This window comes from Pinus tabuliformis, chromosome 2_2 (genome assembly GCF_031772625.1).
Source record: "Pinus tabuliformis cultivar Carrire ecotype Pingquan chromosome 2_2, CPIR1, whole genome shotgun sequence".
Taxonomy (NCBI): Eukaryota; Viridiplantae; Streptophyta; class Pinopsida; order Pinales; family Pinaceae; genus Pinus; species Pinus tabuliformis.
In genome coordinates, this window is record NC_142300.1 from 984,428,964 (window position 1) to 984,453,856 (window position 24,893).

A 24,893-nucleotide genomic window follows, 5' to 3' on the forward strand; every position below is an offset into this window, starting at 1 on the left:
ACTTCTTAGGATTCTTTGAATTTGGTTGTTGCTGGGCGGCTAACGCTTTATTGGAAGAGTTTCCAAGATTAAGAAGATCAAGGTGTAAGAGTTTTTCTTGTTCTCTTATTAAGGAATCACAAAAGGAGTCAAAGGAAGGGGCCTTGTAGTCTTTTCCTTGACAAATGAAAGCTTCCCTTGTAGAATGGAAAGTGGAAACAAATACAGAGTAGGCTGGTCCCAACTTAGTAAGGATGGAATAAATAAGGTTACCATCTTCTTTCTTAACCTTAACACCTTCCAAGAGATATCTAAGGGTCTTGAATTTGGACAAGAAATCTTCAATGCAAGAAAAATTATTAGGATCCAAAGTAAGCAACTCATTTTCAAGTTGATGGGCTCTAATTTCATTTTTAATCCCAAAAACTTTAGCGATTTTTTCCAATGCTTCATGAGGAGTCTCAAGTTCTGCAATATGGAATCTAAGATCAGGAGAAATAGACATCCCTATCAAACCACGTGCTTGATCTTGTCTATTTTCCCATTTTGCAGCCTTGTCTTCATCTTTTGGTTTCTTCTCTTGGTCTGTGGCTATTCTGTAGAGACCTTTACTTCTAAGTAAATCTTCCATGTAGGCTATCCATTGGAAGTAGTTAGTGCTGTCAAGAATGACTTGGCATGGACTTTCCATTTTTTTTAAAAACTGAAGCTGAAGATGCTGAAAGTAAGTGTTTCAATGGATAGATCTCGAAAAATTAGGCTGTTTTAAAAAAAACGGCTCTGAAAAAGGCTTCCGGATGAAGAAGTTATGGCTTTTTGAAAAAAAAATTGTTGAAGTTGCCGGCAAAGTGCGCGAATGTGCGGGAATGAAAAAATCCGCCCCCACAAAATGGAGACTTGAACCCAAGACCTCTACTCTCTTAAAATAGCTTTGAACCAATTGATCTATATACAAAATTTGAGAGAGAGAGAGAGAGAGAGAGAGAGAGGGAGGGGGGGGGGGGGCCTTGGTTTGCGTGCTTGCCTTGAGAAAGCTCTTTTTCCCTACAAAACACAAAACACAAAACCCAACACGAATATGCAAAGAAAACGAACCTTGCGGCTCGAAGTTAGCTTTAGCCAAAAAACTAGATATTTTAAAAAAATGAACCTTGCGGCTCAAAGTTAGCTTTAACCGAAAAACTAAATATTTTTCTCAATGTTTCTGATTTTCCGAGATCACACTAAGGTGCAGGGAAAAGAGCATACGCATGAGAAAAATCCTTCCTTTCTGTTTCTGATTTGCCCAGATCGCACAGAGTCGCAGGGCAAAGAGCATACGCAGAAATGAAAGGTATAGATCCGGTCAAAAAAAGGGCTAAATAAACCGAAACCGAAATAAGCAGAGAGAAAATAACAGTAAACTGCAAAAACACTGTATACCTCCCGATCTGAAAAATGACGCAGCTAGGGCTACCGGAAACCTTTTCGCATGAAACGAAAGGGGTTCCTCACTGGAACAGATGCTCCGAACGCAACAGAGCAGTCGGCCCGAAAGCAGTCAGAAACATCAGATCTAGGAAACGACAGCCGCATGCAGTTCTACCGGCTTCAAATTTGGATCACCAACGGACGCAGCCCTCAAATAGCTCTGATACCATGTAGGAATTTATAGGGTAAGTTCCTCAGAAAGAACACCAAAAGGACACCGCTCACAACCAGATCACAGATCAATACACCAATATTTTTGACGTGGTTAAAACCCTCAAAGAGGGAAACAGTCCACGGCCTGCGCCAACATGGCTACTACAGGCAATTTATTAATCAAAGAATGAAAATTTACATAAGCTTCTCTCATGCACGAATTACCCGAACAATGACCCTCCATGCGCTTTAAATAGAACTCATGGACCAATCGGGTGTCAAGCCACGGATCAAGTTTCGGTAATACCGAGGAGAGAGTGAACCGTTGGATCACTACATATCGTGACCGTCGGATTGTAAGTTACAAAATGTACAACGGTAAAGAAACACACTTTACCTAACTCTATACCTAACTCTATACTAGACCAAGTTGAACTTAACTATTTCCTATGTGTCGGAATATCCTAACGACTTATTGAGAGCTCTATATTCTTTTACATCCATGAGTTGTAGCGCCTGGTCTCCTTTCTACTCATAGTATCAATTACCTTGGCTTTGAGCAACCAGGTTCGTTGTAGGCTTGTGCTGTGAAGATTTCTGGTAGCATTATTATAGAATGATCATGGATATGATAGCAGAAGAATTCAAATGATTTTATATAGTCTAAGGTTTGGGATTTTCCAAAGATTCGACTCCTAATACTTGTGTCATTGTTTTACTTATGTTATTGATTGGGTCATATCGAAATTTCATGTTTGTGCCTAAGCTTACGGTAGACATGAACTCTTATATGAACTTTGTAAAGGTGGTGAGGTATACCAAATCTCAACTCTTCTTCATGCGAGTGTGAGGTATGAATGTTGGTTTTACAACATCCAGTGGTTTTTTATTGTTTCCCCTGGAATCCTTAATTGAAGGGGCCAGTGAGATATACCAAATCCTTAAGTGAATATCATTACGACTAAAGAAGTGATTTCATTGACTAGCTTTGTGCGTTAAAATGTATTGGAGCTAATTCTGGTGCATCCCTTGGTGTGTTGAAATTTTGAGGATGGAAAGCAATCAAAGATATGCTGGTGAAACAAGTTGTTAATAGGACATAAGAAGTCGATTGCATAAATTGTGATTGGCAGAGACAAGGAATTGATTTACAATGATGTACAAAAACGTTCTTTTTGACATTAAAAACAGTTTACAAAGTGCACAAGAAAACATTGATTTTTTGCAACTGGAGTCTCAACTTCGGCAAGATGAGTTACAACAGAAAAGGCATCTTTATAAAATTGTTCTTATTCAGAAAAATCCCTATCTCACTTTGAAACAGGATCCTATCAGTAGCCAGCAAGTCATCAAGTCGATAATGTTGATTCAGATCAAGTGCTCATTTGAGAAGTAGATTTTCATACAGAAGCAGAAATTCAGTCTGCACTTCCCAAGCCCATCATCAGACCTTGGGAAGAGCTTGTCCACAAAAAGCATAGAATTGGTCTTGGATATGGCAAGGACGTGTCCTTTCACATTCCAGACTACTCAAAGCCCATTCAGTTTCAGAGTGTTGGATTCCTTCATGACAGTGCACCTTCAGCTTCTGCCCCTCTTCCACAGCAACAACAACAGATTGTGGAATGGAAACACTGTGACCGAGTTGGCCATATGAAAGATCACTGTTTTGATCTTCATCCATGTAAAAACTGTCATAAAACCAGTCATTCTTCAAACAGATGCTTCAGAAACAAACCTCCAGCAAGAACAAAGATTCATCTTGGATGGATCGATTCTTGGAAATGGGCATCAACAACCAAGAAGATATTCCAGTCATATGTCAGAACTTGTTCTAGAGTATTGAACAGTCTTGCAGTTGAGTTTTCTCTATCATCTCACCTTGTATCTAATAGGGGGGTAATGATGGTCATCTACAAGCTTCAAAGCCACATCAAGCGAGCCTGAGCATGCCTTCAATTGGTGATACCTCTTCAAAGAATTGGGGACACTTCCTCTAGCAGAAGACTTCAACTTCTTGCTAGTTTCGGAAGAGTTCTAGGAATTGCATTAAGCATTCTAGAGTTGTTGGTCATCCTTAAACCATCACAGGTTGAGATCTCCCTTTTCAAGTTGAGGTTCTCCCTTTTATGTGGGGAGAGACCTCCCTTTATCGGTTGAAGGTTTCCCTCTTCAAAATATTAGGAGAACTTCCTCTAGCAGAAGACCTGAGCTTCACGCCATACTTGGAAGAGTTCTGGGAACTGCACTAAGCATTCTAGTGTTGGTGGTCATCATTAAACCAACTCCCTTATACCAACATTTCAGAGAGCACATTCATCCTAGTGCTACCATGCATTTTTGCACATTTTTTATTACAGCTCCCTTCTTGGACTCATACATACCCTTTGGATTAAGGGGGGGAATGTTGGACACCTAATCATCTATGGGTTGGTGTAGAATGTGAACAACCATGAGAGTCCAAGAGACCTTGGGATGTGGAACCCAATGGTCACATGAATGTGCTATAAATGTATATCATTGTCAAATAATAGATGTATTCTCCTACTTATCTTTAATATTTTGTTGTTTCCATGTGTTTGTTTGACACTCCTCATGAGGATGGTTTTCTTACCCATAGACATAGACTTAACCCTTCCACCACCATAGACACACTTGTGTTAAGGGTAACTTTCGGAGATACTCAAGGGGTTGAACCGTTCCTTCACTTGGTGGTTAATGAAAGTGTTCCACATCATCTTCATCCTCCCATTACTCATACCTCATAAGCCATCTCCTTAGGTGGGGGTGTAGATTTGTTTAGATTTTTCATAGTCCTTACCCAGAGTCCATTGTGACTAGTACCACATCCATGGTAGAACCTAGTGTGTCCACACCTATTTTTACTACTACTACACTATCCTCTATGACCACAACTCCTATCCACACTGTGTTCACTAAGAATATATTCTCCTTGTGGTAGAATATTCTGAGATCCTTTTCCCTCCACTTAGTACATCCACTACAGGTACCTCCACATCATCGACCATGCCCCTCCATTCATATTTGGTAGAGGATATCTCTCTACTATGAGTATCATACCTATGTCACAAGTCATAGGTTTGAACTCCACATTCACATATGTGTCCTAAGTGCCCACTATTGGTTTTTACATATCAATAGGGAGTATGCTCATATCCAATGGTGGATTTCCATTTGGTTGGAGTCATTTTAACTAGTCCATTCCATTCCCTAACTCATGTGGGGGCACCTTTGTTTCTAGTTTATTCACACCTCCTTGGGGAAATCAACCACTAAGGGGATCTAAATTCTAAGAGACCATGCCTTATCCTTGGAATGTCCAGGGGGTTTGGAACACTTTTCCTAACAACATGTTTGATCCTTTGGGTACCAATATTTTTTATCAACCTTTTGGCACACCCTTTGGCACGGGAGGTCAATAACCTTTTAAGAATCATTTTTCTACTAGGGGCATCCTCCCTAGGGGCACTAACCTTCATTATATTTACATGGGTGCTAGATTTAACACCTTTAGTCAACCCACTTCCTTGAGTCAAACCACCACTAGAAACCATGCTATGGGTGGAGCACCTCCTCCACCTGGGTCATAGGGGCAACCTACACCCCGCCCCACCCAATGCATCATTCAATTCACCCTGCTTGGAAACCCTTGCACTACCTGATATTTCAATGTAGATGAATGATCCCATTAAGCACAATCATCCATGGTGCCAGGTCCAACCTAAATTGCAAGCATGCATACCCAAGTTTAATGGTAAACTTAAATAAGACCTTGGAACTCATACCACCACTTACCACTTATGGTTCTCATCCAAATCTTTCATGGATTATAGAATTAGGCTTCATATTTTCTAGAGGACTCTTACTAGTGGTGCCTCCAAATGGTACCTTGATGTAGAGAGAATCACTTATGATAAATTCATATCTTTAGAACAAGAATTTGTTAATCATTATCAACTTCCTATTAGGTATGAAACTAGAACTGACATTCTCGTTAACTTCTATCAGGACACCTCCACCCATGTTTTTTTATCATATTCGTGAGTGGAGAAGAAGACGATGTCTCTTTAAAACCAAGTTTCCTAATGATTTGTTGCATGAGTGGTTTACAAAGTCCATCCTGCTTAGGTTTGTTGAATATTTGGCTTAGGTAAGAGCCCAAACTATTATTGATTCAAAACATTACATATAGTTTACCTCTATCTTACAGACCACCCAGTAAGGAAACCAGCCCAGTAACACGGATTGAGCTACTTCAAATTACAAGTGTTTCTATTGATAAGCATTTCTGACACAACAAAAATATGACTAGTGCTGAAGCTATTATGCAGAGAGTTACAAAAGCACTGACTAGCTAGACAATATCAAAACTAGGAGATATTATCCATGTTTGTTGGAGCCTAAGTGTTAATTAGAAGATTAATTATGAAAATTAATGTAAATTTGAAATTTGATGAAATTGAAATGACACGTGTTGTAAGTAGAATGGAGGGAAATTTTGTTAGAATATATTTCCTGGAAATGATTAAAATATTTCCCTCTCGATTCTAGGGTTATGGATTATGTAAGAAGAATTCCAGATATCTCAGGTTTGTCTTATTTTTTCTAGAGGTTGCGTAAGGTCTAAGTGAAGAAGAAGTAGGTGGATGGAAATGTAGCTTGCTTGCCACCATGTAGGGATGGTTGTACCTTATGTCAATTTGTGTTCCAGTCAATGAAAGGAATTTGAATTCCAATGTTATGTGGGTTATTTTTAGCAGTGCCTTATTGTGTATTTATTGCAGTTATTTGTTTTATTGAGAGTGGTTATGTTTTGTTTAAGTTATAGTAGGTTCTATGTGATGTAGCTTATTCCTAGTTTACTAAGAGTAGATGCTATTTGTGTTGTATTTCTAAAATTGTTTTGTTTTGAATGTATGGTGGTTGTTACATAATGGAGATTTAAGTTTTGCATTTTCTTTTGCTAGCCTTCCTAGCAATAGGTGTTAAAGAATTTGCATCAATAGGGAAGTACCTAGTCCCCCTCTTAAATTGGCCAATCAACATCATATTTCTCCTATCAAATGATTTTGAGGAGTGCCTGTGGACATTGATGAGGTGACAACCACTGGCAATTTCAAGGTGATCAAAATTGTAAATGATATCAATCCATATTTGAACCTTTTGGGGGTCATCTAGGCCTTTGATAACTAGGTAATTATCAATTTAAAGAGGAGGTAGATCATATTCAAGGGCAGAGACATTTCATTCATTGCACCACTGGATCCATGTGAAGGGGATCAATATGTTGATCTTGTGAAAGGTGAGCTTAGTTGAGAGAACCTGGATAATATTTATAATTTCAAAGCTCGACTGATGACTATGTAAATATGATCGCTGATAGAGTGTTGAGCTGATGCATCATTAGGCCATGTGCCTCTTACTCAGAAGAAGCCTTGGAGAATTGGAAGAATCAACTGCATGAAGTCAACACCATGAGATGCACACATGTTACGAGGATGGTGCAATGTATAGGAACTGACGTGCATAATCCACCTCGCTTTTAAGGGCTAACAACATAGATATTTATGTTTAAGAGTATGAGGAGTCTTGTGCTAGATGTTTTGTTGTGTGCTACAACAACCAAATGATGGGTTTCACAGAAGGAGAAAGTCGTGGGATGGAGACAATGTAAAGAACTTTTGAAAGTCAAGTTCAAGACTAACTATGGGGTCCCTAGGGAGAAATACTCATGTACAAACTTCCCTAGGTTCCATTTGAAGTAGTGTGTCTTAGCATGAACTAGGGGATGAGTACCATAGTAAGAATGGCCACATTGATTTATCCACACCCTAGATGTTATCCGAGCAAACTAGTATATATAATTGGAGGTGTGCAGTGGAACACGAGATTAGGATGAAGTGGCGCAAAATTTTAGGGTGACATTTAACTTTGAAGTAGATTATCCAACATTGGAGGAATCTCTAAATGTGTTATGAGGAAAGATATTTTCTATTGTTGATCTAGCCATGACCATGGATGAACCGCTATGTGACGGAAATTAACACCCATAACAGGTACCAGATTTTATGGAATGCTACAATGTGGAAGAAGAGGAAGAGGACAATGATGATCTCTAAAATATTCAAACTATGGAAGTTGAAGGTGAGAACGCAGTGGAGGGACTGACATTGTTGTTCAAGGAGTATACAAAACCAATCAAGGCAACGAAGGTAAATATCCAGACTGAAGAAAGTAACAACATGCTGACTACTATGAATTTACTAGAACAACAATATCATTAAAAGGGTTACAGGCTCATTGTATTGGGATCAAGCTCTTGGTGATGCTAGGGGAATGGGAAGCACTAATGAATCCTAGGTCAAAGATATGGAGGCCAGAAGAATTCTTATGTGTGGGGAAAGGATGGTAACGATGGGAGAAGAGGGGTGAACTTATCCAATGTTTTGGAAGGAAGGAGGCTAAGCCATAAGTTACATGAGTGTGGTTAGAGATAGGCAATGCACTATGTTGATGGAAATATCGTTAACAAATAATATTGTGAAAATGTCATGAAGGAAAATGAGTTTTCATACCAAGCATTAACGGCAATGTAGATTAGCATGTGAAATCTTAGACACATCAATGAAGGACAAGGTCGCAATATAAAACCTTCACTGGAATGACCAATCCACTTAAGGAAATATTTGGGGAAAGGGAAGAAAGCAACTAAACAGATCACCACATCTCATTTTTGTGGTAGGAGACAACCTGCAAACTATCAATCCACCAATGGATTATTGGTACAAGATGGTCAAGGAGAGTTAATGTTGAGGTGAAGAGATCTAACTCACTTGGGACTGACTAGTGTGTCATATCACTCATGTGAACCATCATATAAGTCTAAGCTTGGAAATGACCATGGAATAGGTTGATGCCAATTGAGGTGATTCAAATCAGAAACCTATGATGACTAGGTTGAAATCACCAAGACACATGATGATGTAGTGGGAGGGGGAAATTGTATGAGGTACCACTCATGGGCCTTAAGGAGAACAAGCAAGAGTTTAAGGATAAGTTTGAGACTCATAGGTGAATAGTTGGAGTAAGGAGAACTGTGAAGTAGAAAGGAGAAAATCATGTAAGGGTAGCATGATGAAGAGAGGATAGTTGTAGGTACACACAGATAACACGAAAGAAAGAGAAAAGGAAGTTCAAGGAATGACGGAAGGAACAACCCTAGGCATGAATGTTGAAAATATGATGTGGGTATGGAAAATGAGATTATGGAAAAAAGGCCTATGTAAGAAAAATGGGAATGAGAGATATAAGTACAGAGAGGTGGAAGGATTTCATTTAGGGAATCTGGAAAAGGGATAATCCTCGTCACTCATAAGGATGGTTCTCACATAAGGATATAGACAGACTAGTTAGTTCGTAACCTCATATGGAAGGATGGTTTCCCTGCAATCCACACCAGAAGGATTGGAAGTAAGATGAGGTTTTGTCTCGGTGCATGATAGTGAAGTATGAAGACGCATAGGAAAATTCCCACGTCTTAGCCCAAGGATAAGGCTGAGGCTTATATCATGAAGAAAACAACTAACTCAAGGTATTTTCCACTCGTCGAGGGATAGAATGGGTATAACTACATGAAGTTAGGGATAGACATAGATATTAGACCTAAAGCAACAATGGTGACCAAGTTTCTCTTTCTAAGATTACTATTATGGGGGAGGGGAACATGGTTGACGCCTCTTCGGTTGTTTTAAGAGATACAAGTTGATCAAGCATTATGTTTCCTCTTGGTGCCGCAATACCAAAGGAAAGGAGACAACCTTAGTGACATTGGAGGTCCTAGATCCATGGGGTTAAAATAAGGACTGAGTGGCTCAAGGACGAGCCATATTTTTATGTTAGGGACCTATTGAAGCCCATAAATTTTTTGATTTTTTTTGGAATTGTAGGATTGTGTAGCAGGGATGAGGAGAATGGGATAGACAAGATAGAGTGCAACATAGGGATGGCATGGTAAATGGAGCATGCCATGGGTTTGGTGCACTACGTAGGGCATGAAAAAGATAGACGCCACATAGAAAAGTGACAATGGCACCTAAGGAAGGGGGATGCATGCAAACGAATATTGATGGTTATGATTTTGCAAAGGATGGACTCGACTAGGGAGATTGTGATGAGCGCATGGTTAGAGATAATTTTGAAGAAGGAAGAGACGGAGTGGAGTGGAGCCAAATTGTGGAAGAGATATTTTGGACAATGGTTAACATGCATGGGATAGCTCAAGGGGACAAAGGAAATATCTTAACAGTTTCTTAGGACAACTGGAATGATTAGGCGGGAAGTTGAATGGATTCAAGAGGGTTCCAAGTAGCTATAAGATAGCTTGTTGAAGACAAAGAAGGGGTTGGGCATAAGTATTAGCAACATTGGAGGGTAGTGGAATGTTGAGTGGTTTTGGGACATATGAGCATAAAATAAGGTGAATCATAGAATCTGTATGTCAAACTTGTTTCTTTTAGATGTAACTTGTGTGTATGTAGTTAAGTCTATTGTTGAATCGTAACTATGTTGTAATGGTTTTGGTCTCTGGTTATATGATCTTAGTATTGATGGTTACAGTCTAGTTAACGTTGGTATTTAGAGCTATCATGGAAGACCGACAAGCTGGTTGAATTAACATATGTAATCTTGGATACCATGCCTCTCTACTAATATGAATATAAACCAGTGGTTGGTGAAGTTACTTTATCCTCTTGTTGCATATCAGTGTGAGTTTTTTTGTTTGTTTGTTAGTTTACGTTATCATTTGTGATAAGTTGATGGTTATTAACTCTGGCTTATAAACTCAATGTTTATGTTAATGGTATGCTATGGAATTGTTGTGTATGGCGATGACATGATCTGGTATGGACCCGTAATGTTGTATGTGCTTAATATTTTTGAATGGGTGTAAAGGGACAATTGAATGTTAGTGAGTCCATGTGTTAATTAATGTTGTGTGTCAATACTAGAGTTGAGAGAGTTCAGTGTTGACTCTTCCTTCAATAAACTGAGTTTGTATATGGTTTCATATACCACACATAGTTGATGCGAACTTGCGTTGTGGCTTGGGTAAACAGGTTTAACACTATGTGCAATGTGTAGTAACAATTAGTCGTTGTAGCATGTGTTAGTCAAGAGTAGTGTGTTGTAAGTCATAAGAAAATCCTATTAGATTGCAGAAACCTAGTTTTGAAAGTCACCAATTATCGTCTCTAGTGATACTTCACTCACTTCATGGGTGTTGTCAAAAGGGACGATGTTACTTGGGTCTTCGTTTGCCATTGTGTCACAAATTTCCTATCTATTAGAATCTTGCACACCAACAATGTTTAATTGAGACAACAGTGGATGATAATATGACCTGGGACGAGCAGGAAACCACAAATCCCAAGCAAGAAGAAATGAACCATCATCCACTAAGGAGTAATGAGCCATGGGACAATGAGGAGTTACCAACCACTAAGCAGCTACGAGCCTTGAATCATCATCCAGGAAGAAGTCACGAACCACATACCATTTAAGAGCTGAAAACGACATATTGAAAAAGAGGCACAAACAATAATTCATAGAGGTACCATGAATGTTAGACAAAATCAACCAAGAAGCAAGGCTCTAAGTCCCCGACCTATAGAAATTTGGTGATAGAATTGCAATTTCTCAAGAAATTTAATCTAAAATCAAGAGACACAATTCTACTCTACTGATCTGCGAAATTTAATTCACAATTTAGAACAACATTCACAAACATGCAATAAGAGATAACACACATGCAAAGTATTTTTCTAGGGGAACCAAACAAGGGAATACACCTCAAGCCTCTTTGAATTAATTAGATGAATAAAGAATGTGTTACAATTTCTTGCCCACATTGAGCTCAACCTTCAAGTCAATAACCTTTCTCTCTATTCACTGAGAAGATCTAATCCAAACTTAGTCAATTTCCTCCTTTATTGAGCCCATATTTCCTTCCACAAATCTTGAAGAATTAGCCCCTATTTTTAGAAATTTTCATCCAATTGATTGCACAATTCCCAAGGATTATTCATCTGACTGCATGCAACGCTTGTACACTTAAACTAGTTTACAACTACATATTAAACTACCTTGGAATCTCCACCACAGTTGGGAACTTGAATTCTCTGCAGGCATTAGTTATTTTTGGTTAATTCATCAGTTAATTGGATGACCACTGAGTTAGAATTTTGTCCCATTGCACAACTCACCTTCCACTAGTTCCTCTAACTATTAGAACTAGTTTAACTGAACACAACTATATATATTTGAATTGGATTACTAAAATTTAGCAATCAAACATGCTTAATTGAACTCCAAGCCCTCTAACTCAAATTTACTGAGCTAACTGAGTGACAAGAGCCATGTCACACAATTTTTTAAGGAATCATGATTGTCATTAGACCAAAACTCATAGGTGATGGTCAATTATCACATCACCATAGATAAGGATCCAAGAGAGGCAGTTTTTCCATGTCACGAAACACATGGTGAGCATTGGTTTATCCAATTTCCTACAATCTTCCCCTGAATGCGAGCCAAGTGTGTATCGAACTTGTGACCTATGCTTTGATACCATTTCTTGGGAATCACGATTGTCATTAGACCAAAACCCAAAGGCGTTAGTTAACGATCACATCACTAGAGATAAGGATCCATGATAAGTGGTTAGTCCATGCCGCGAAACACATGGGGAGCATTGGTTTATCCAATTTTCAAAAAAGTTAACTGCCTCCAAGTTGTCTGCTGATGTGGAAATTAAAATTTTCTCAATTTGACCAAGGCAAAGTCAAATTGAGCCTTTCTTGCTACACTTTTCAACAATCCCTCTTAGCAATAAAGGGATTATCAACCACCCATATCCTGCACTTTTGGAATTAGAACTTCCCCCATGACAAAGCCTTTGTCAAGGTGCCTGTATCTAGTTCCTCTGCTAGAATATATTGTAGCAACATTATCTGCCCATGCACATAGTCCCGTAAATGATGATACCAAATATCTATATGCTTGGATCGGTCATGAAACACAGGATTCTTAGAGAGGTTAATTCAAATTTGATTATCACAAAAGATCACAATTGGATCCATCATTTGAAAAAATAGTCCCAAGAGTATCTTTCTCATCTATATTGCCTCACATGTTTCTCGAATTGCAACCATGTATTCTGCTTCTACTGAGTTGAGCCCCACAAATATTTTCCTCCTACTATACTAGGAAATTGTTGTGTACCCAACATCGAAAATTCCACTTGATGTACTCTTTCGGTCAGATGGACTCCCCACCCAATATGCATATGTGAAGCCACATAGCTTCACTCTCTCTGTCTATTTGTACCATAATCCATGGTTAGTGCCTCTTAGGTACTATAAAACATGTTTAGTTTCCATCCAATATAATTTGGTTAGCCTAACCATAGCTTGGCTAAACTAATTGACTGCATAGCACATATCTAGTCATGTGTTCACAAGATACATAAGTTAATCCACTAACTGTCAATAAATGGTAGCAGATCCACCTCTTCACTTGAAATGACAGTCTCCTTCCTCTAGTTGGTCACTAGAGGAGTCCCCATGGGTTTACAACTGTCCATGTGAAATATCTGTGGTATCTCAATGGCATAGTTTCGTTGAGACACAAATAATCGCTCGTCATATTTCCATGCTTCTAGCCTGAGGAAGTAGTGCATGAGACCCATGTCCTTCATTTCAAATTCCATGGCAAGGTCCTCTTTGCAAGAGATGAACACTTGCTTATTACCTGTCAATATTAAATCATCAAAATATAAAACAATGATAAGAAATTTACCTTCTACCAAGATATGATAAAGGTTCGCATCTGCTTCACTTTTGGTGAATCCCAAACCAATGAGTTAACTATCGATCCTGGTGTACCAAGCACAGGGTACCTGTTTGAGACCACAGAATGATTTCCTGAGGCTGTACATATTAAAATCTTGATCAAATGTTTCAAAACCTTATGGTTTCTCAATGTACACCTCCTCCTTAATAACACCATTGAGAAATGTCATTTTTACATCCATCTAGTGGATTTTCCACCCCTTCTGTGTAGCCAGTGTGAGATTTGATCTAATGGATGAATACCTTGCTATGGGAGCAAAGGTTTCCTCATGGTAAATTCCATCGACTTGAGATAATCATTTAGCCATAAATTTGGCCTTATACTTCTCTATGCTTTTATCTTTTGCATGCTTAACCTTGAGGATCCATTTCGAACCTACAATTGATTTATGTGTTGGTCTTGGGACCACTTCCCAAACACTGTTCTTCATGATGGATTCATATTCTTCCCCCATTACATCAACCCAAACAAGTTTCTCAACTTCCTCCTTCAAGAGAGGATGGCTCAGTCTCTACAGCTCAGTCATTAGAGCCATGTAGCTAGTGTACCTCATAGGTGACCTTCTTTGCCTGCACAAATTTGAAGGAGGTCCCACATTCTCCCTCACATCCTGCACTAATCTATCGGCTTCCCTAGTTCTTTTTTTACTTGCTCTGGGTGGTTATGATTGAGTGGATGTCTCCACTCTGCCTCCTCTCTTATCCTCTTTTTGTGATTGTTCCACAACTACCTGAGGCTCCTCCTTCGTAGCTAAAATCTTCTCTTCCAGTGGTATCTAAAGCTTCCTCTCAGGAGGGCACCGCATCACTTCCTCCTCATCAAAATTTACATCCCTTCACATAAATGTTATTCTTAATGAAGGTAATTACACATCATAATCGTTTTGAGTTTTGGTGTAACCCACAAAAACTCTCAACTTTTTTGTCGGCTCAATTTTCTTCCTCGAATCTCTAGAGACATGGAAGTAAATAGAGGCTCCAAAAATCCTAAAGTGAGACACATTCGACTTTCTCCCTAAGAAACCCTCCTTTGGTGTAATCATACCAAGAATTTGATGAGGACTCTGGTGCTTCAAGTAGACTAATTTGTTACATGCCTCTACCTACAAATGTAGTGGCAGGCCTTGGTCATGTAGCATATCGCTCGAAACTTCCATAATGCTTCGATTCTTCCTCTCAGCTACCTCATTTTGTTGTGGTTTGTGGGGTCTTACTAGCTCTCTTTGAATTCCTTATTTCACATAGAACTCCTTGAATTCATTTGAAACATACTCACCTCCATTGTCACTCCTAAGATCCTTCACCTTCTTATCGGTCTCTTTCTCAACTAGTGCCTTGAATTCTACAAACTTTGAGAATGTCCCATCGTTCTTCTGCATAAAGAATATCCAACACTTCCTTGAGAAATCATCAATAAAAATAACAAAATATTTGTGTCTGATAGTAGAGGTTGTCGATAAAGGTCCAAAAACATTAGAGTGGACTCTTTCCAAGACTACATGTGCTTTGTTCTCTCATTCATGGAATGTGTATTTCACATACTTCCATAAGGTACAACCTATGCAGACATCCTGTTGCACAAGTGCTCCTTTAGGGAGGCTAGTGGTTATTTTTTGCATAATTTTCAGGGCGCCATGATGTAAATGGCCCAATCTACTATGCCAAAGTCCATTGACATCGCGACTCTGCATTTTCTCTTCCTTACTGTTTAATGCATCACAATATTCCACATCAAATTTATATAGGTTCTTCTCACAAACCTCGATCTGCTTCACCTGTGTAGTGGTTATGTGTCTTAGGAATTCTTTATGTTTGCTGAAGATCACATCATAACCACAGTCTTCCCAAAATGCTACATAAATGATATTCTTCTTTAGTCCTGGCACAAACATGACATCTTTGAGCTGAAGAGGGGATCCCGATACCCTCTTAAAGGTTATTGTACCAATCCCAACAACACTCTACCTTTTGTCATCCCCAAGCTCAGTATATATCTGAATATCTTTCTCCTCTAGGTCACTGAAAAAAATCTACACCCTACCATGTCGAACAAGGAAACTGAGTCCAAGTACCACACACTCCCCATCATCGTGTTGGCCATGCATGTGATAAGGGTAAAGTCTAGCTCAAACTATGAAGCGAATGGCTCACCTACTTCTCCTCCTAAGTTATTCTTTCCAAAATTTTTGTGTGGACATTTTGTAGCATAGTGCCCAAATTCATGACAATTGAAGGATTTTATTTTGGACAAGTCTTTCTTCTTATCCCCTTGGCTAGATTCTAGTTTGGTTTGAGACTTATTCCCTTTTCCCTTCTTTCCTTTTCCAACCAATGAAAAAATTTCTTCATCCTCCCCCTTGGATGAACTTCCATCTCTCGTATTCTGCCTAATATTTTCTTGTACAAAATCAGACAACAAGCATTCTCAATTTAGTAATTCTCTCCCTCCCATTCACGAGTCATGGTAGTTATGCCAACTTTTGGGAAGGCCTAGAAGAGCTAGGCTTAGCAAGTTGTCTTCTCTAACATTGACACCAACCCCTCCAAGCTCATCCTAAACTTGTGTAAATCTGGTGAGATACTCTAGAATAGTATCATTCTTTTGTATCTTGATGTTTTGAAGTTTTTCTTTGAGGACTAGGTTTCTGTGGTCACTGTTATTCTCGAATAACTCTATTAGTTCCTTGCAAGTTGTGAAAGGAATTTCTTTCTCATGGAGGTTTGAGACAATGTAGTTTTGCACTCTATCCAATTCTCCTCACCTTGGTGACATATTTCTTCCATTGGGCTCGATTCTTGGCACCAACTGAGCTTGGTTTTGGAATATTTTTCTTCACATATTCCAGCAAGCCATTATCATCAAAGCACCACCTCCATGTTATGTCTCCATGCAATGAAATTAGAGCTGCCTTCGAAGGCATACTCTAGTCTCAATCCATTGAAGTCCATTCTCCCAACCTTGAAGAGATCATGCTACATTGAAGCTTCAAATTCGAACCTCCTGAGAAACAACGTCGAAATTCTTTTTCTAATGTGAATCTCACTCTTATACCATGTAGAAATTTAGTTATAGAATTGAAACTACTCAAGAAATTTAATCTAAATTCAAGAGACACAATTCTACTCTATTGATCTCCGAAATTTAATTCATAATCTAGAACAACATTAAAAAACATGCAATAAGAAATAACACACATACACAATATTTTTCTATGGGAACCCAACTGGGGGAAAACACATCAAGCCTCTTTGCATTAATAAGATGAACAAATAATGTATTACAATTTCTTTCCCACACTGAGCACAACATGCAACTGAATAACCTTTCTCTCTATTCACTAAGAAGCTATGACCCAAACTTATTCAATTTCAGCCTCTACTTGAGCCCCTATTTCCTTGCGCAAATCCTGAAGAATTAGCTCCTATTTTTTTGGAATTTTCCTCTAATTGTTTGTGAAATTTCCAAGGATTTATCATCTGAATGCATGCAATACCTGTACAATAAAACTACTTTACAATTGCTTGTTACATTGCCTTAGAATCTCCACCACAGTTGGGAACTATAATTCTCTACATGCACTAGCTATTTTTGGTTGATTGATCAACTAACTTGATGATCACTGAGTTAAACTATTGTCGCACTACACAACTAACCTTCCACTAATTCCTCTAATTGTTAGAAATAGTTTAACTAGACACAACTGGATATAAATTAATGTGATTATGAAAATTTAGCAATGACACATTCTTAACTAAACTCTAAGCCTTGTAACTCGAATTTATTGAGCTAAATAAGTGACAAGAGCCATGTCACACAAGTTAACTACCTCCAAGTTGTCTGTTGATGTGCAAATTCAAATTTTCTTAATTTGACCAAGGCAAAGTCAAATTAATCCTTTCTTGCTACACTTTTCAACAAGACCATGTGAAGCATTACTTGAAATGAGGTCTCGAGTCACTTGTTGCACTTGAATGCCAAAATTTCTCCATCGAGAACCACATTGAATTATTTCAAAGATGCCCAACTATAAATGATAGCAACCTGTGAGCCAGATGGTGCCTTTGATGGGATGCAATTCCCTCTAGCCATAATATCTCGGTTGTGTTTGAGTGGCCATTTTTTTCATATGGATAATGAGAGTAAGCATAATGCCAACAACTCGTGTCATAAAACCACTCCATGATTCATAATTGCCAAACATTTTGAATTGAATGACATTTTGAGCCCAAACCCATCACCCTAATATTAAACCTAAGCATGTCGTTGTTGGTTGCTAAATTTTCCTACTTTTTACCTGCCTTTTTATCCCTTTCGTGTACTCAACTCATGTCCTTGTTGGTCAATTTGTATTCTAAACAACAAAGGTATACCTATTATTATGTCTTTGTGAATTATTAATTGATGAAGCATAGTTATTGGGGATTATTGCCTAAATCGACTTGTTAACTTACGTTTCCATGCAAATTCGAAGGAATGATGATCAAGACCATGATTCAGCGTATGATGACTATCGAGCTGGTAGCACTATCTTTGGATATCAGTTGCAACAGTGGTTCAACTTATCGACCAACACAAGTGCTATCTTTATATTATGTTGTATCTTGAGAATTGCTATGTATTTGTAGGCATACATCTACCATAATCTTAGGAATTTTCAATTGTTAAATGAAATTTATAAGTAGTGTTATGGGGCTGGGAAAGCCACTGCTAAGAGATACATGAGAATTATGAGTTGTAACAACATACCTATGTAATTTTATTTTGATTAATGCAATTTCTGATCTTCTAAGCATTTCATAGTTCTTGATATTGCCACAACCCTGATCAGGTAGTTGGGCCCACTCTCCTGACCAGACATTGTTGGATTAGTTGTGTGTGTAGGTTTATTTCTGTTGCATTATTTCCTTGTTGTGAAATGATTTATCAGTGTGTTGTTGTGAGACTTGTTGAAAATAGAAACAAGAAATGCTAAAAATAGAAATTCTATAAATAAGACTGCTATAAATATCATTTCAGGTACCAGTGTTAGACACAACAACAAGGAATGAAAAATGGAAATTCTAAAAATAGCATTGCTATAAATAGAATTTTGGGTTAGATTCCAATTTTAGTTAGTCCCTGAACTAAAATTGACAAGTAAAATTTGAATTTTATCTTAGTAGCTATTTGTAAAATAATTAATTAATTCATCTTGAGTTAATTAGTTGTAGGAAATCAAACTTGAAGTCTATGTGAAGACATGCAACAGTTTCTCCATTGATTGAGGAAGTTATCCCTTGATTAAGGAGATCAAGATGAGTTGTACTTTGAGTTGTAATTAGTTAGCTCAGTTATCTTAGTTAAGTCTAGTTAGATTAGTTCCAACAGTTTGTGGAATTGATTGCGAGTTCAGTTAGTTAATGCATGCATGCATGTAACTGCTGCACTTCAGATAACTGGATATTCTCTCATAAATAACGCATGCATGTCAATTCAGTTAGGGACCTAGTTGAGATCAGAGGTAGGGATAGTGTACTCTCAGTTGGAGGAATTTTCCTATAAAGGAAACTCATCCACGCAGAAGGAATTATCTCCTTCAAGTTTGTGCAGTTATTTCAGAGGTGAGAGCAGTGTGTGAGGGATTATTACACACAGTGGCAGCTTGAGGACACAGGAGAAACTACGCAAGGAAATAGGAGGCTTAGAGGACTAAGGGAAGGCATATGTTGTGTCTATTCAGTCTATGAGCAGCATTGAGGGATTGTACTGAGAGTTGGATATCTTATGAGCTAAAGCTTTGTGTAATCCTGAGATATTTCCACTTGTGTGATATTACAAAGATCGGGGTTTTTAGCTGAGGCTTTCCCCAGAGTATTCTTATGTGTTTCATGTGTGATTTCTTTCTCATTCTCAATTATATGGGTTCTATTTTATCTTTCTCATAATCGATTAAGCTTCTACAAGTTTGTGGTAGAAGTAGATATGGTATTTTGCTTTAGTATACTGCATAATATGTTGATCTACAGTTAGAAATTCTACAAGACTTGACTTGTTGTTACTATGATTGTTGTTATAGTTATTACCCAATGTTACACATTGTTATGTTTATGATTGAATGTTCAATGTTGGGTAGGGAAACAGTGGCCTGCATATACCTTTCATAATAGACACCATTATCATGAATGAAAATGGAGGTCCCTTTTTCAAAAAACATCTTTTCCAAGTTAGGGCTATTTATAATGTCTATTGTACTTGCAATTATGTGCTTTCTTCTTAAAATAAAACTAATGTCTTAGTTATTATTTCTTGTATGTGGATATTCTAAAGGATATCCATAATACTCTGTAAAACCCACGTTCCTTTATGTAAAACCATCCCTGAATATCTTAACTCAAAGCAAACCATTGGTAGTTCCAAACCATTATCAAGAACCCATGAAACACTTAGTCAAAAATTGAATTATATATATATATATATAGATATATTATTTTATTTTTTTAATATATATATTTTACAATTAATTGTTTTCTTTTTTTTCAGAAGTGATATTTATGTTTCATATCACTTACAATAATTGAACTTAGGTGCAATAATTCCATTCCTAACTCCTAGCTAACATAATAAATTTATATTTTTATTAAATAATTATTTTAAACTAAAATTTTCATTTTTATTGATATGATTTTGTATTAGATATAATTTTAAAATATAAATAAATCTTTTTAATTTTGATAATATTAATAATTTAGTAATGATTTAATCATTTTAAAATTTTATTTTTTTAAATTAAAAATGGATATTTAAATTTTATTTAAATACATTTTTATATGCAAGGAAAATTGTTAATAAATCTAAATTTACTATATCATTTGAATTTAAAAAATTATCATACACATAAATCAAAATATATAAACAAAATTGATAAGTCATTATCATAATTTTTAAATGAATATAATTTTTTTTTGTAAGCTACGGCATTTCTATTTCTATTATATACATCGAAAATAAAATATACATGCAAAGACGACCTCAACCTGCCTCGAAGGGAAACCAGGTCTGTTGGTCCCTCAAAAATATTGTCTGGAGCTGTTTACTTATCCCACATAAAACCATCGTCTATCCAAAAATCCTTACAATTTTCTGTCTGCAATTTGTTCCTAGCTGTCTATAATCAGAGACTTGACAAGCTACCTTAAACATAGGAACACTACAGTTTATAACAGCATGCAAGAAACAAAAAGAGAGACTGGGCAGACACTTCAATCTACCGTAATTTCTTGCTTGGGCTCCTCTTCTCACTTTGCTTTTATCAGATCCTTCAGCATACATCTTATTTCCTCTATTTTGATGTCCTGTTTCCGAGTCATAAACTGCAGGCTGGCCATCTCTTTCTTCATGTCCGGCACCCCTTGGGCAATCTCTGTCATCTCAACTACAACTTGCTCCATGGCCCTGGCAGGCAGATGCTTCATTACCCGGTACATATGTAATGCCTGCTTGTACAACATTAATCTCCCTCTCGTGTTCCCAGGGTTTGGCAGCAGGGTATCCCACTCTTCCATTTTAGGGTCCGAAGGTTCTTCCAACACTTTGCTCTCCAACGCATCGATTATCCTCCTTACGTCTACGTTTGTTTCCTTGCTGTAGGCTGCCTCCGCTGCCTAAGCTGCCTGCCCGATAGAGCGTCGTCCTCTCTTCGGCTGATCAGAAACTGGAGTTTCCCTTCCACCATAATCCTCCTGCCTCATTCTCCCTCGCTCTCTGTGTCTCCTTCCTTTCCCTCTTTTACCCGGCCTACCTCTGTTGCTATTTCTACTGCTCTGCCCGACTTCAAAGGTCACTCTCACCCCGCCATCCTCCTTCCCTATCTCCATATCCTTTTCATCAGAGCTATCGGTCGCCACCGTCATATGTTCCTGCTCTCTCCTGGTGGTCTTCCCTTCCCCCTCCTTCTCCTGTCTTCCCCTTCTTCCTCCCTCCATCCTAATACTTAGGCAGCGTCTGAGTCGTGGATTTACATCTCTCTACCAGACTAATTCCTCCCTCTCCACCTTCCCTGCCTTCCGGTTATCTGTCATTCCGCCTGCGTTTCTTCTTAAATGAGTTTCGCCACCTAGCATCTAAAGCTGCAGATAATCGCCGCCGGACCTTTCTCCTGCCCTTGCCATGATTTGTTTCACTCCTTTCCTTGGTTTGCGTACTGCTCCACCACCCTGTTGTGGTAAAAACACAACACCCCCCATTATTGATGCGTCCGCTTCGAATAATGGGGACCCTTTCTATAAAAATTTTGGCTAAGCACCTTTTTTATTTTTATTTTAATTGATTGCCCTACGTTGTCGTTAATTTTTAGTTTTCTTTGGATTCTTGTTTTGATTGCTTTGTTAGAATCGATTTTTTATAAGCTTCACATTGACGCTTGTTTCACCTCATTTGGTCAACTGGTTTGAAAATGGCACTCCTTTGAAATCTCATCATTTATCTAGCCTGGGTTAAAAATGCATAAAATGTACAATATCGCATTTTGTAAATAAATTTGTCCAATAACGCATTCAGTTTAAATATTAACTCGTAGAGGGTTTTACTAACATTTTTCATTATGCAACCAAATAATTAAGCATCGGGACTTAAGAAATTCACTCCAATTTTCTAATCAAATCTTAATCTCGAAAAACTAAACATTCAAGTGGCTGTAGTTTATTTTTATTATTTTTCATTTATTTTCTAAGTGGCTATATTTTTATTTTTAGCGATAGTTTAAAAACTTATGTTCATAAAAACAAAACAAAAAAATGAAAATTTAGGTTTAAAATTAAATTTTAAATTAATTAATATATTATATAATTAATTTAATTAAATTAAAATTTAAAACAAACAAAAAAAAAGAATATAAAAAATAAATAAAAGATCGCATCGGGAGTTCTATTCGCAACAATTTTTAAGGAACCCCGACAAGCCTATTAGTCACCCCCGATGCGATATATCGCATCGGGATTTCGCATCATTTTAAAAAAGCCGATGGTCATACCCTCCCGAATTGCCGATGCGAAAAGCCGAAACACTTCTCCACGCCGAAATACCGATTGTGAAAAAGCATTAAAGGCATGCTTTATGTTTATATTAGTTTGAGATTTTTTTTAAAAGGAGCATTCATACGTATGGTGTGGGTTTGTATATTAGTTTATGAATGGAGTTAAAAAGTACTGTAAGTTAATATATGTTGATATAGGAGCATGTTTCCATATGGATAAGAAAGGTAGGTTAGTTTATTTAATAGTATAGTGTAGGTTGGCATATTTAACATTAGTTAATATATATTAATACATAATATGTAATATATATTATATTATTTAAATTAATATGTATTATTTAATTAATAAATTTTAAACTAATCATATTAATTAATTTATAACAGTTAATTAGTTTGATTAATTTAAATGTAAAATATCAGTTAAATTAATATTAATTAGTAATTAGATTAAATTCGTTTATAAATAGTTAATTAAATATTAGTTAGTTAAATTAATAAATAGTTTACTGATAATTAGTTTAGTTAATGATTAGCAATTAAATTAGAATTAATTAGGGACTAATTTAGGATTTAATTTTTAATTCAAATTCTCATTTTTTTAGCCCAGCAACAGAATTTCCAGATTTACATCAGATTTGACCCATCAACTTTGGAAGCTCATAAATTGAGTTCTACTTGGCCAAATGAGGCCCAAGACGGCTCATTGGAAAGAGAAAATCAAGGAGAACATTTTGAAGGAGGTTTCACCAACAGATTTGATCATTTATTGGGCCAAAAATCAGGCAGAAGATCAGGCTCCGAATTTTGAAAACAAAATCAATTTTCTGAGTTATTGTTTTGAATTTCATTTGTCCAAAGCCTCTTCTAATTGCAGATCCATTGGTCAATGATATCATTTACCAATCGAACCATTCCAAGCATCGATACAGAGCTTATATTTTGTTTTTAATTATTTATTTAAATAGAATTTGATTGGATTGGATTTAATTGCCAGAAATGATATTTTGATTGCATTTTAATTTATTTTGATTTCTTTTGCAGGAAAACAGTGGAAAAGATATGGAGAAAAGGATTTCAAGCAATGAGAATGCTCCAGCAATTGAAGATCAGAATTAGGAGCAATTAAAATTATATTTGGCAGATTTCTCTTCAACAAACTCTCCTCTCCAAAAATTCCTTCACAAATATTATAAATAACAGATTGCAGAATGTAAAAAAGGCGGCTCTCCTCTGCAATTTTAGACTCCATGAAAGCACTATTGTAATTGGAATTTAGAGTTGTAGGAGGGAGGAGTGAAAAATCTCAGATCTGGGGATTATTGAGGATTTTCCCTTTGTATATTGAAATATGCATGAAGAACAAAGCTTGCACTATTGTGGCTCTAGTTTTGAAAGCAGAAGTTCAAGCAATGTAAAGGGCTGTTGGAGACCAAGGACAGAGAAATGGATGCAATAAATTGGTATTTCTAATACTACTGTTTCAAATATCAGTTTTAATTTTAAGGTGACAGGAATGTGTCATTTTATTCATATTTGTGCACTATTGTCAATATGGGTAATTTGTCTCAATCTTGTTATTATGTATCTCTGTTTTTATGGATTAATTTCTCATTTTTGAGTAACTACTTACTCTGAAATCTGTCTTATGAAACTGATTTATTGAATGATAATGTGTTGTGAACTATTTCCACATATCATTATTCAATTATTGGATTTATTGATTTGATAATCAATATCATTTTGAGAACTACTTCCTGAATGTTGTTGATTTATTATTTCAGTTTTAAGGTCTCAATAGAATGTGTTTTGGTAACCATAATATCAGTTAATTGAACTACTTCATTAACTTGATATTCATTATAAACAAGACATGTTTAAATCCTAATATTTTTAATTATCTTGCTCTTAGTTGGGTTAGATCTATATCTGCCTAATTAAGATAGGATTTAGATTAGTTTCTTTTGCTTGCATCATAGAATAAACTTGCATTTAGAGTAAATTCTACATTCTTTTAAGTCCTCTCCTCAAAGAGGCAAAACTTTAGTTGTGGCTTGGCTGAACCCAAATCAGCTTAAGGGTCATTCTTTTGCCTGATCAGCAAGAAGAATTGATCTGATGTCCCTGTCTATTGGTAGTTAAAGATACATTATAAACCAATAGAAATAGGGAGAAGGTAACTGGACCTAGATGAACAGTCGGAGCCACCACATCAAACGGAAAAGGAGCTGCTTTTAAGGTCCAGACCGGGTGGTTATCCCCCAATGTTTTTGCAACGATTTTCGAGGCATCAACATTTTTGGCACTAGAAAGAGGGCCTGAGATTTTTGTCTGTTGGAGTCTTTTCAATTTT